The following is a 14570-nucleotide window of genomic DNA, read 5'->3' as shown; positions in this document are numbered from 1 at the left end:
AGCAACAAAAATCCAAGAAAGCCTCATTCAAGCCTGGGAGCTTGGTGCTGGCAGTAGGCTGGGGTGCCGCAGTTCCCTTCCAGGTGACCTCCCTCTTCAAGTGGGCTCTCTAGAACATGATGGCCTAGATTTCTTTACATGATGATTGGGTTTTGAAAGTAAAAGTGGAAGCCATAAGGCATATTAAAGGTCTGGGTTGCAAAATTTCAGAACATCACTGCTACTACATTCCTCTTAGTCAAAGCAAGCCCCAGGGTCAATCCAGAGTCAACGGGTAGAGAAACAGACTCCACCTCTTGATGGGTAAGACAGAAAGTCATATTGCAAAGTGGTATAGACACAAGAAGACATTATTTTAAGGACTCTACTACATGTAGCCTGGCCAAATAGATGGAATAGTATCACTCAGATGATAGTAAGAGGGACTCTCTCTGACAAATCCTTGTGCGAGGTGACCTGGAGCGTTTCATCAAGTATGCCCACCAGAATCAAAGCAGTCAAAAAGGAGTGATATGACTGAAGAAGGTCTTCCTTGAGGTCCACCCTGAGTTGAGTGGACTAAAATAAGGGCTATTTTTCAAAGCCCAGTACATGCACTTGGCAGCCTGACAGCCATGGGTTCAAATCCCAGTTTTGCTATTTGCCAGTATTGGCAAGTTCTTGACCTCTATGATCCTTTTTTCCTCAAGCACAAAATAGGCATAATATTATTAGGGGCCTCCCAAGGGCTTTTATGAGAATGAAACAAAATGCTTCAGATGAAGTGCTTAGCACAGAACCTGGTAACAAGTGAGTACCTACTGAAGGACAGCCCCCATTTCACCCAGAATGTAAGTTTTCTCTTCTAATGAAATCTCCATGATAGAAGGCAGGCTGGGCTTTCCTTGGCAAGAAAGTAAGAGTGAGATCCAAAACACTGAACAACCTGTGTGGCCCAGGACTAGCCATTCAGAACTGAAGCCAGTCTTAGGGCTCTGCCGTGATGAGCATTAACCCTCAGTTTCTGGATTGGGAGAGATTTCGGAGATCCTGGGCGACACGCCAGGGCAAGCAGGGTGGCAGGGAAGCCTATGAAGGGCTTGGAGCAGTGGCTATGTACTAGTAAATACAGAAGAAGTTCAATGTTATAACCCCAAGGATGGTGACACAAGTGTGGACCAGCTAAAACAATAGCCTTACCTAGGCCAAGTGCCAAGGCCCCTCTTCTCCAGATAGCTTGGTTAGTACAGCCAGCCTGGAAGAGAGAAGCCAAAATCGTATTCCTCCTGCCTGAAGGACTAGGGTCTAAAAAGCAATTGATACCCAGCAATGATTCTAACCAGGGAATAAAAGTACAATTCTACAAACTACATTTAATAGTCTGGCAGCCAGTGCTGGAAGATAAACAGCAGCCAAGAAATAACAAGAGAAGCTGAGCATCAGAGGAAACAGGAAAAGAGTGTGTGAAGATTCTGATACACATGGACACTTGTAAGGCAGGAAAACAAAGTTTGCAGCTACAAGTACCATAAGCCAGACCAACCAAAGAGGTGGTACTCTTTAAACTGAGAAAATGCAAAGAGAACGAGATTCCTCAAAGAATATCTACACAACTGCTGTTAGTCCAAAGATCTGTGCTTAGTGCTGTGGGTGCCGAAGCAGTGACATTACCCCTGCCTGTGTGGGGCTCCTGAGCACAGGGACGGAAGAGCCCACCGCCCAAGCCTGAGGTGGGGGCGCCCAGTGAGGCCAGGGACTGTGATGATGAGAAGCAGGAATCCGAAGGGCGGACTCCAGAGAGAACAGGCAGAGAGACGACATGGGTGGACAGGCTCTCAGCAAGAATAGTCAGTGGGGCAGGAAGCCTATCCTGGCTAAGCCTCGGAAGTCCAGGCAACGGAACAACTTACGAGGAATTCACCAAGTAACTGGGGTAAAAGCCTCCGAAGCCAACCAAATAAGTGCCTATTTCCCAAACCTACAGTCAAGACCCTTCATAATTGGCTCCAACTTACTGTGCAGGCATCAACCCCCACAAAGTGGAATTGCCTGGAATGGGGAGATGAACAGCACAGACTTCATGGTTAGTTATGAGGGGTAAGAAAGTTATTGTGTGTGTGAAGCGCTCAGCACGGAGCCTGCTCCTGGTTACTGGCAAACATGACGATTCTTTCCACCACCACGTACTGTTAAGTACTTGTGCACTGCACAGTGTTGTCTGGTCACTCCAAGTCACGTTCCCACGAGATGTCTGCCATTTTCTCATTCCTCAAAGCTCCTGCATTGACTAGCAGAGTCCTTATTTCCTCACAAAGTTTTGAAGGAATGAACTGAGATTAGAATTATTGTATTTAGCTCAATGTTTAACAAGAACTATATGTTCAGTAGATGTTCACTGACATTGTTGATGTTGATGACGTTTAATGTCCAGGTTAAGAAAAAGATTTCATTTTCTGTTTGTTTCCAAACCAGCTTGCCCATTGCTGGTTGAGTAGGGAGTGTGCAATGCCTTTCCAAGTTTCTCATCGGCCTGTCTAATGCACCACCAGTGGTTAAAGCTTTCCCAGGCCCCACACTCCTCTTCAGTTCCTGCATGCTCTGTAAATTCCCTGACAACTTTTGCCTTCCTCTTCTGAAGCCTCAGAGCAGCAACTGTCAGGATAATTCACTTGGCAATTAGTCATTCTGTACCTTGTCACAGCTCCCTACTGCAGTTAAACCGATGAGGCTGATCGTCTAATCCCTTTCTGTTGCCTGTGTCCCCACCACACCACCAACCTTTGGATGTTCCTGAAGCACCAAGTCCAGTATCCGGCACCTAAGGAGGAGCTCAGTGTATTCATCTGGAGAATGAGATGAGATATGGTAGTGACTTGAAAAGTTGAGAGCAAAGTGCCTGTGAAACATTCTGGGATGATTATAAAGAAATTTGCAAAAAAGAGAATCAGCACTTCAGTTGATCAAAATGTCCACTTCAGGGGGTCTGTATGGTCAGAGTCTAAGCAGGTGGTTCATGCCTATGTGTTGCTCATTTTCCAGGCTGCTCCCAAATGAAACTGAGTCCCAGTGAGCCCCTGTGAATTCACAGCACAGCTCCAAGAAACTGTTTGCTAGCTAAGGGAAGATGGCACCCTTGGGCCTGACTTAAATGTCCTTTTGAAACTGGGGAGAAATGAACTCTTGCTTCATACTTTGTGACCCTCTCCCTTACCTGGGAGCCTATTCATTAAGTAAGAACACTGAGCACCTAACAAAGTACAGACAATAACACAGGACCAAGAAGAATGAGTCACAGACCCTGGCCTGAAGGGGCTAAGGGACTGCGGGGAGGAGGTTCGAACACAAACAACAGACTCTTGCTCAACCAATACCAACTGCCAGAACACACCTATGTCAGGTCCCAAAGTACAAGAGGGCAGAGAAGAGGCAGACAGTCCATGTGAACCTCCAGTCCATACTCCTACCTTTCACCAACAATCCCTTCCCCACCTCCAAGACTCATTCCAGTACCAACTCCTGCTGTAGGCTTTTTCTGTATTTTCAGTCACAGAAAACTGCTCCCGTCTCAGGATCATTCAACCCTTTTGGTCAAAACCTGTTGCTTCCAAACTATCGCACAATATTCTGCATCGATGTTGTCAAAAATCCCAAGGTTTGCTTCCAGGTTCATAAGAGGCTGAAGTAAATGTGAGTCTGGGAGCACAACCAAAACACCCAATTTCAACTATTTATGTTCATCAAAGTGGCCACGTTGACTGGCTGTGGTGGTGTTGTTATTCGGTCACTATGTCATGTCTGATTCTCTGTGACTCTGTGGACTGTGGTCCACCAGGCTCCTTTATCCTTGGGATCCTCCAGGCAACTGGAGTGGGTTGCTATTTTCTCCTTCAGAGGACCTTCTCAACCCAGGGATTGAACCCACATCTCCTGTGTCTTCTGCACGAGCAGGCAGATTCTTTACCACTGAGCCACATGGGAAGCCCTTGATTGACTGTACAAATGTATAAATATAAAATCAATCTGTATTAATAAAAAGATTTTATCCATTTTAAAATGTGTGCTATCTTGTTTGAAAATGTGTCCCACCACTGAAAGCAAAACGTAAGTTTGAAAAAGACAGCTTCCTATCATACATCTGGTAATTAACTCTTAATGCTCTTAAAATTTTTTTCTGGCATGGTTTTATTATACTTTCATTATGTGTTGACTGCATATTAATCATTAATTGTAGTGTTTTTTTTTTTTTAATGTTCTAGAAGTTGATTTCAGTTCCAGAAGCAGTAGGGAGCTGAGGCTGGGCATTCCGTCATTCTGATAGAGGCAATCCAGCTTTCCTTGCCTTTCTCCAATTTGAGGACCTAGATTACTCACTTTGAAGGAGTGTACACTCAGAGGACAGGAAAGATGCTTATATCCTTCTCCAAGCTTTTACAGAGATGATGTCCATTTGCTCTGCTCCCCGAATCCATCCTAACAATTGATAGAGTCAGTGATTCCAAAGGGGTCACTGATGTTCCACCTCTCCTGGCTAGATAGCTCTTCTTAATCAAACTGATGCTCCAGACCTCCTTCTCCTAAGGAGCCTGCAGTATGTTGCTAGGTGTGTGGAGTTCCATTTGAGGACTGTTGGTATTTGTGGGCCATCAAGAGTTCTTTCAATGATAGACATCAAATGACTTGGGTTGCCACAATCTACTGTCATGAATATTTCACATCACCTAGGGGAAATAGTTTAATCAAGAGTCAAAATACTAGAGGGAAGTTTGGCATAGATGATAAGCACATGGTGGAATTCAACTATTATCCCAGGTTTCTCCACTTATCTGCTGCATGACTTTGGAAAAGTGACTTAACGTCCTTGAGCTTCAGTTTCTTCATTTTTTTTTTTTAAAAAGATAATATTAATACTTGCCTTTTACACATCATGAGGAGAAGTAGGACAATAGGATGAAATATATATATATAAATATATATGTGCTGAGAGTATCTGGCATTCAACAAATGTTAGCTGTTACTTTTAATTAGTGAAGTTTATACATGATTTGCTTTTAAAAAGTTAAATGAACAAGGCCTCACTCTCACTGACCCACTTCTAAAATGCATTTCTGAATGACAAAGAAAGTCTGGAGGTGTAATGAGGCTGTGGGAAATTGTGCACCATCTCAGGAATATCAAATAAAGAGCCTTGCCCACATAAACATTCATCATGTGTTGAGGAGGATTCAGACATGCCTCTTCGCCTAAAGCCAAAGGCATTTTTTAGGAAAGAAATTCTCAAGGTTTAGTGGTGATTTTTCTTTCTTTTTAAAATGTAATAACTTGGGGATCATGTCTAGAGCCCAAAGATGTCAAGAAGACACAGGCATTGGAAGTTAAGGGATATGGGTTCAGAGCCTAGTTTAACTGCAAATCATGTGACTATGGGCAAGTTACTTATATTCTATCTTTCTCTCTCTCTCTCTTTTGTAAAATGGAACAAAGAAAACACATCCTCATGAGTTGACATAAGGATTGAGTTAAAATATGCAAAGCACGTAAGCTAGATTTTTTTCCCCTGTGTGACAATGAGCAACATAACCTCTAAACATCAATTTCTTCATGAGTATATTGAGGAAGAAAATAATCTCTCCAGATTGTTTTTTTACACTGTTATTGAGTCATAAATGACGTACAGTAAAAACTGCATTTATTTCAAGTGCAATTATTTCAAGAGTCACAATAGTGTGTATCCATAGTTTGTAATTTTCATTGCTAAGTAATACTCCATTGGATAGATATAGCATAGTACATTTATCCTTCTGCCTGTTGATAGACATTTGGGTGGTTTCCATTTTTAGACTATTACAAATGAATTTATAAGGTTGTGACTTTCTCTAATAAGAGAACTTGCTTTGCTAACCAATTAATGCTAGCCTCAGGGACTAGTTAAGAAGTGTTTCCTCCTCATCAATTTTCTCAAAGAGTTCATGTAAAATTAGTACAACTTTTTCCCTTAACTCTTTGGTTCAGTTCAGTTCAGTCATTCAGTCATGTCCGACTCTTTCGACCCCATGAATCATAGCATGCCAGGCCTCCCTGTCCATCACCAACTCCCGGAGTTCACTCAAACTCATGTCCATCGAGTTGGTGATGCCATCCAGCCATCTCATTCTGTCGTCCCCTTCTCCTCCTACCCCCAATTCCTCCCAGCATCAGAGTCTTTTCCAGTGAGTCAACTCGTCTCATGAGGTGGCCAAAGTATTGCAGTTTCAGTTTTAGCATCAGTCCTTCCAATGAACACCCAGGACTGACCTCCTTTAGAATGAACTGGTTGGATCTCCTTGCAGTCCAAGGGACTCTCAAGAGTCTTCTCCAGCACCACAGTTCAAAAGCATCAATTCTTTGGCGTTCAGCTTTCCTCACAGTCCAACTCTCACATCCATACATGACCACTGGAAAAACCATAGCCTTGACTAGACGGACCTTGGTTGGCAAAGTAATGTCTCTGCTTTTTAATATGCTATCTAGGTTGGTCATAACTTTCCTTCCAAGGAGTAAGTGTCTTTTAATTTCATGGCTGGAATCAGCATCTGCAGTGATTTTGGAGCCCCCAAAAACAAAGTCTGACACTGTTTCCACTGTTTCCCCATCTATTTCCCATGAAGTGATGGGACCAGATGCCATGATCTTTGTTTTCTGAATGTTGAGCTTCAAGCCAACGTTTTCACTCTCCTCTTTCACTTTCATCAAGAGGCTTTTGAGTTCCTCTTCACTTTCTGCCATAAGGGTGGTGTCATCTGCATATCTGAGGTTATTGATATTTCTCCTGGCAATCTTGATTCCAGCTTTGCTTCTTCCAGCCCAGCGTTCCTCATGATGTACTCTGCATAGAAGTTAAATAAGCAGGCTGACAATATACAGCCTTGATATACTCCTTTTCCTATTTGGAACCAGTCTGTTGTTCCATGTCCAGTTCTGACTGTTGCTTCCTGACCTGCATACAGGTTTCTCAAGAGGCAGGTCAGGTGGTCTGGGATTCCCATCTCTTTCAGAATTTTCCACAGTTTATTGTGATCCACTCAGTCAAGGCTTTGGCATAGTCAATGAAGCAGAAATTGATGTTTTTCTGGAACTCTCTTGCTTTTTCACAGAAAACTAGTCAATCTGATCACACAGACCACAGCCTTGTCTAACTCAATGAAACTAAGCGATGCCATGTGGGGCCACCCAAGACGGGCGAGTCATGTTGGAGAGGCCTGACAGAACGTGGTCCACTGGAGAAGGGAATGGCAAACCGCTTCAGTTTGCTTACCTTGAGAACCCCATGAACAGTATGAAAAGGCAAAATGATAGGATACTGAATGAGGAATTCCCCAGGTCGGTAGGTGCCCAGTATGCTACTGGAGATCAGTGGAGAAATAACTCCAGAAAGAATGAAGGGATGGAGCCAAAGCAAAAACAATACCCAGTTGTGGATGTGACTGGTGATAGAAGCAAGGTCCAATGATGTAAAGATCAATATTGCATAGGAACCTGGAATGTTAGGTCCATGAATCAAGGCAAATTGGAAGTGGTCAAACAGGAGATGCCAAGAGTGAACATCGACATTCTAGGAATCAGTGAACTAAAATGGACTGGAACGGGTGAATTTAATTCAGATGACCACTATATCTACTACTGTGGGCAGGAATCCCTTTGAAGAAATGGAGTAGCCATCATGGTCAACAAAAGAGTCCGAAATGCAGTACTTGGATGTCTCAAAAATGACAGAATGATCTCTGTTTGTTTCCAAGGCAAACCATTCAATATCACAGTAATCCAAGCCTATGCCCCAACCAGTAACACTGAAGAAGCCGAAGTTGAACGGTTCTATGAAGACCTACAAGACCTTTTAGAACTAACACCCAAATGTTTGGTAGAATTCACCAGAAAGCCATCCAAGCACTAACTTTTCTTTATGAGAAAGTTTTAAAGTAAAAATTTAGTATCTTTTGTAGAGTTATACAAGTTTATTGTTTCTTATTGAGTGAGTGCTGATATTTTGAGTCTTTTGAGAAATTTGTCCATTTCATCTAAGCCGTCAGGTTTATAGGTATAAACTTGTCAATAACATACCCAGATTATCCTTTTAATAGCTGTAGAACCTGTAGTAATGTCATTTCTCTCATACCAGATACCATTAATACATGCCTTCTTTTCCTCTGATTAATCTGGCTACAGGCTTAATTCTATCGATTATTTCAAATACATGCATTTTATTTCATTTTGATTCCTCTTTTTTGTTTTCTTTCAGTGATTTCTGCCTTGAACTTTATTCCTTCCTTCCTTCTTACTTTAATTCGCTCTTCTTTTTATGCTTTTGTTTTTAAGGTGGTAGCTAAGATCACTGATTTGTAAGTTTACTTTTTTCTTATGCAGATGTTTAGCAGCATCCCACAAATTCTCTCAGTGTCTTTTTTTAATTAATTGCAAAATATTTTCAAATTTCTCTTTAAATTGCTTCTTTGATCCATGTTATTTGGAAGTATGTTATTCAACTTTCAACTATTTGGGGATTTTCCGTAGATCTTTATGTTCAGTCAGTCAGTCAGTTCAGTCGCTTAGTCGTGTCCGACTCTTTGCGACCCCATGAACCACAGCACGCCAGGCCTCCCTGTCCATCACCAACTCCTGGAGTTCACTTAAACTCATGTCCATCGAGTCGGTGATGCCATCCAGCCATCTCATTCTCCGCCTGATTTATAATTTAATTCTATTCTTATCAGAGATCACATTGTAATCCTTCTAAATTTATTGAGACTTATTGTATGGCCCAGGAGTCTATCTTGGTGAATATTCTTTATGCATTTGGAAATAATGTGTCTGCTCTTGGTATTGAAAGAGCTATATAAATACCAGTCAAATTATGTTGACTTAGTTCCTTAGTGACTACTGTCACCGAGGAATTTTTGCCTATGTGTTCAAGTGCAAGTACTAAAATCTCTGTCAATAATTATGTCTTATTCATTCTTCCTGATGTTTTATCAGTTTTTGCCATGTGTTTTGAAGCTGTGTTGTTAGGCGTAACACAAACATTTAGGATTGTTGTGTCTTCTTGATGTATTGACCTACTTATCATTATGAAATTACCTTCTTTATCCTTTATCCATGGTAATATTCATTGCTCTGAAATACACTTTGTCTGATATTAATATTGCCATTCCAGCTTCCTTTGGACTATTATTACCAAGATACGTATTTCCCCATTCATTTACTTTTAATCTATTTGTGTCTTTACATTTCTTGTAAGCAGTGTATTATCAGCCCCTGCTTTTTATTCAGTCTTACAATCTCTGCTTTATTGGACTAGCTACATTTAATATGATAATTAATCCACTGGGTTTTAGTTATCTTGCTGTTTGATTTCTGTTTGTCCTCTTTGTTTTTTACTTGCTTTTCTTCTTTTTCTGAATTTTTTGGATTATTTCTTCATAATACAGTTATATTTCCTTTGTTGGCTTATTAGCTGTTAACTCTTGCTTTGCTGTTTTAGTTGTTTCTTTGGGGTTTACAGTACACATTTTTAACTTATCCCAGTTTATCTTCAAGTGATATTATACCATAAAAAAGTAACAGTGGAGAAAAAATTAGAGACTGGGTATAAGGAAATGAGGGGCTTCCCAGGTGGCGCTAGTGGTAAAGAATCCTCTTGCCAATGTAGGAGATTTAAGAGACACAGGTTCGATTCCTGGGTCAGGAAGATCCCCTGGAGGGGGTCATTGCAACCCACTCCAGTATTCTTTCCTGGAGAATTCGACGGACAGAGAAGCCTGGCAGGCTATGGTCCATAGGGTCACAAAGAGGGGGCACAACTAAAGTGACTCAGTATGCACGCATACACAGGGAAATGAGGGAGCTTCAGCATTTGACATGCCAAATTTGGAATGAAATGTCAAATGAAAAGGAGTTTATTATATCAATGATGTCTCAAAAATACTTCTCTAGGAAGACTAAACTTCTCTAGGAAGACTAAACATATTTTTCAGGTTAATGTGTTCTGTGATCTAGACTTTTCCAACAGTTTTAGATTTTAGACTGCATTTTAAAAAATCTTAATGCAAATAGAAGAAGGGGGAGGAGGGGAAGGAAAAGTATAAAGGGGAGGAGAGAGCAGGGCATATGTTCAAGCTTATGACTGCATTCTAATATCTTGATTTTACAGACTATAAATTAAGAATATCTCTGCTGTCATTCCTGGTCTCCTTTCACAAGTCTACGTTCAGCCATCTAGAAGAGCTGAAAATGGTTCTTCAAATGTACCAAGATACCTGCTATAAGTTAAGGCTTTTGAAGAATGACTTTATTGTGGTAAGTCATCATACAGACTGGTGTGGAAATAACAGAGCTAAGCATAAAAGAAAAGGGAAATAATAATATTTCTAAATTGCAGGCTTTTTATATCTTTTTTGTTGTTGTTGTTGACACGGCAAGAGATTTTATTGGGAAAGGGTGCCAGGGCAGAGAGCAGTAGAGTAACCCAGGAGAACTGTTGTTAGGGTAGGCACACTGATTGAAACCGCCCTCCCTGTCCAGGCACCATAGTAACCATTTGCATGAGTTGTTTTTTTTTTTTTTCTAAAAAAGAATTTTATTAAAAAAGCACAAATGCAAAGAAATGAACAGAGGAAAATTTATGCGTCGAACCTGGACTGGTCACTTATAATAATATACATGCTACAATTCCATTCTCCCCAATCATATATCTTTTTGATTAAGAGAAACAAACTTATAAATAAAAAAAACAAATCTTTTTAGGGCATATGCCTAGGAGTGGAATTGCTGGATTATAAAGTATGGTAAGTTCTTTACAAAATGTGATGTTTTCAATTGTTTTAATTTTTACTAACTGATGGATATAAAATGGTATTTATTGTGCTAGTCATTTGCAGTGGTTTGATTACTAAGGTTGATCATCATTTTATTTATTTTTTGGGTGCTCTGGGTCTTGGCTGCTGCAAGTGGGCTTTCTCCAGATGCAGAGCGTGGGGGCTACTACAGCTGCTGTGCATGGGTTTCTCACCGTGGCGGTTTCTCCTGTTGCAGCATGTGGACTCGGTAGTTGGGATGCATGGGTTTCGTTGCCCCATGACGTGTGGGATCTTCCTGGACCAGGGATCGAACCCGTGTCCCCTGCATTGGCAGGCTGATTTAACCACTGGAACACCAGGGAAGTCTGATCATCATTCTATATGCTTATTGGCCAGGTTAAGGTTCCTTTTCTGAGATATATCAGTTTATCTTTTGTCCATTTTCCTACTGAGTTCTTGAGAAGAGTTATTTATATATTCTAGATATTAATTCTTTGTCAAGTACATGTATTGTAAATACTCTCTAATTTTGTTTATACCAGGTTTTGATTAGCAAAAACATTAATTTTGCTTTTGCAAACTGTAGTAATTTTACTTTTATAAATTGTAGCAAAATATAACAGTTTTTCCATTTAGTTTGGAGATGCTGCCACCTTTTAAGTCATTTTCTATCCTAAAGGCATAATACATTCTGCAATATTGTCTCCTAAAGTTATATGGCTTAAACTTTCATCTGTATTTGTTGTCATATTTTACAAAGGAAATTGATTATATATTTTAGTATGTAAATGAGCCTAGTGTCATTTATTGAAAACCTTATCCTTTCCCCCACTGATTTGCAACTGCAGTTTATCTGAAAATAAAGTCTATTTCTGGATTTCCTATTCAGATTCATTGGCCTATTTTTATATCCATATACCAATAACTCATTAAATTACATTTATAGCTTTAAAATAAATCTTGATATCTGCTACGCCAATCCCCTCCACCATATTTTTTCCTTTGGGATGTTTTAGCTATTATTGCCTTTTTGCTGCTCTGCATAAACTTCAGAAATAAAGGAAGCAAGCAAACACCCCCCCCACACACACAAAGTCCTGTTATTATAATATTTCTTAAAGTCTGTAAAGAAAGATAAAGTAAGAAAATATTAACAGAAACATACTATGATAGTAGTGATATCAAAGTACACCAAGGCAAAATGCATCTTTAGGGATAAAACAGGATCTTACTTAATAATGAAATTTAAAATTTACCAGGAAGATAGGACAATCCAGATCCAGTATAAATGAACTACACAGTCTCAAAATATAAAAGAAAACTAAATAGATTTAAGATGAGAAATTGATCAAAGAATCACCATGGGTATTTCAACTCATCTCTCTTGGAAGCTGATAGATCAAGCAGGCAGACTTGAACAGCAAAATAAACAATATTGATCCAGCAAATGTACCCTACAAATAGAAGACACTTTATTTTCAAGTACATATGGGTAATTCACAAAAATTGACCATGTTCTGAACCACAAAGGAAGTTTCTAACAAGCAATTGATATGGAACAGCAAATTCTCTCACTACAAGGCAACAACATTAAAAATCAATAGCAAAAGGACAACTTTGCAAAGTCCATACCTACAGCTCTCGTAAGTTTTTCAGTTTGCCAAGCTCTTGGAAAGAGAGTCAGAGAGGAATGGTCTCTCCCATGAGATTAAAGAAAATGAGTTAACAATATAGACTATGAAATCAACCAGGCCCCAATGGGGATTCTAGCTCATTACCAGCACTGCAACCTCTGCAAGTGATACAGCGTTCAGTTCAGTTCAGTCGCTCAGTCATGTCCGACTCTTTGCGACCCCATGAATCACAGCACGCCAGGCCTCTCTGTCCATCACCAACTCCCAGAGTTCACTCAAACTCATGTCCATCGAGTCGGTGATGCCATCCAGCCATCTCATTCTCTGTCGTCCCCTTCTCCTTCCGCCCCCACTCCCTCCCAGCATCAGAGTCTTTTCCAGTGAGTCAACTCGTTGCATGAGGTGGCCAGAGTATTGGAGTTTCAGCTTTAGCATCAGTCCTTCCAATGAACCCCCAGGACTGATCTCCTTAGAATGGACTGGTTGGATCTCCTTGCAGTCCAAGGGACTCTCAAGATACAGCCTTACTGTCCTCCTATTTCCGCACAGAAGGGAAAGTGCCTTTCTCATAGGGTTGACTGAGGATTAAATGAGATAATACACAGCAATATGCATAAAGACTACAAAGAAATATCTAATATTTGCAATGTTTTTAGGCTTTATTTTATATTGTTTAGTTATTACTGTTGGTATTATTAATTTATGAACATTTGCTTCTCAGCATCACAAAGTGAATTTCTCTTAGGTTTTCTGTCCTGGCATAGGTGTCGTTTTCCAAATCTGAACCACTGATTAAAGTTCAAACACAGCATTTCAGTAGAAGAGCCAGCCAAAATAATTAGCTTCCAGTTTCTCATACTTGGTTTCTCTGGATGTTTATGGCTCCCAAGGAAACTTTTTCTAATTTCCCTATTTATAGTGATCATTCAGATTTGATACCTTTTACCAAACATAAGGACTAATGATTTTTTCCCTCTATTGCCCTTGTTATTTTTTCTTTTAAATCCTTTAGAAGTCCTTTATGGATGAGTATGAAGTTGTGGAACACCCAAAATGCTGATCAACTACCAGCAAAGTGATTGAGATTAGAAATCCTATTACATCTCGTTTGGTCTCCTGGTGACCCTAAAGAAGTCTGTCTAACAGGGAAAATCCCCTTTTGCCAGTGAGATGGTGAACACTTCTGGAGAGCAAATGAATAACATTTTTAGCCACTGGTTGAGGCCATCAGCTCCTTCTCCCTGCCTCTGGCCCTCACAGCTGTACCCAGCTCCCAGCAGGCACTTGTGCTCCTTTCATATCATGCCATTAAAATAGAAAGAAAGAGAGGAAAGGAAGTGATTTACTGGAAGAAAGCTCAAGACAATGTGGGAAGCGTCACAAATCAAATCAGTAGAAGCATGGGGAACAGAAAGGGCCCAGGGAACCTGAAAGATGGGCACAGATCACTGGATCTGTTGAAGGACTTTTCCAGACATCTCTGACAATAATGACAAAGAAACATGGGTGATGATGAGAACAAAAGCCCCAAAACAGATGTTTTATGAGAGAACAGTTAAAACATAATGTACATAGTCATGGAAGAAAATAATTTTCCTGGTGAAAAATCATTTTTGCAAAAATTTGGTGATAAGGGAGAAAACTTACCATAAAATGACAAATAAGTAAATAATTGTAAGTGCACTGGAGTGTGATCATTATTTCCTTCTTTGTTTTGTTCTGTACCTATCATATTTTGTGTCACAAATATGTGCTACTGCTGCTGTCATAGGCTGAAGCCAACCTACGGAGGGTCGTGAATGCCAAAGTTAACATTGGAATTGCCTCCAGTTCAGTCTCCTCCATGCCGGGGAGAAAGTCTGTGCCTAATTTGTCTTTTTATCCCAAGTACCTATTCATGGAAAAGGATCTGGGCTTGGAGGGTGCTCAGAGAATGTCTGTTCAAGAGAATGAATGACTATAAGAATACACGAGGAGTGAAGAGGAATTTGACGTGGTGAACAATAAGGTTCATAGGTAAGAACATACTGAGGAGTAAACGATACATTAGAAAAGCACTACTAGTAAGATGTGACCAAAATGCACTTATTTTTTTCTCCCACTGTCCCTCTGATTTTGTCCTTATTGAAGT

General features: G+C 40.3%; 1 pseudogene; it reads left to right on the top strand.

The window, feature by feature from the left end:
• Nucleotides 1-1798: 1798 nt before the first annotated feature.
• Nucleotides 1799-14570, top strand: part of LOC148777080 (RCC1 domain-containing protein 1 pseudogene) — a 177906-nt pseudogene continuing 165134 nt past the window's right edge.

This window comes from Moschus berezovskii, chromosome 8 (assembly GCF_049115385.1).
Source record: "Moschus berezovskii isolate FMDL1 chromosome 8, NW_MosBer_1.0, whole genome shotgun sequence".
NCBI classification, from domain to species: Eukaryota; Metazoa; Chordata; class Mammalia; order Artiodactyla; family Moschidae; genus Moschus; species Moschus berezovskii.
This window is presented reverse-complemented; position numbering and strand designations above follow the sequence as displayed.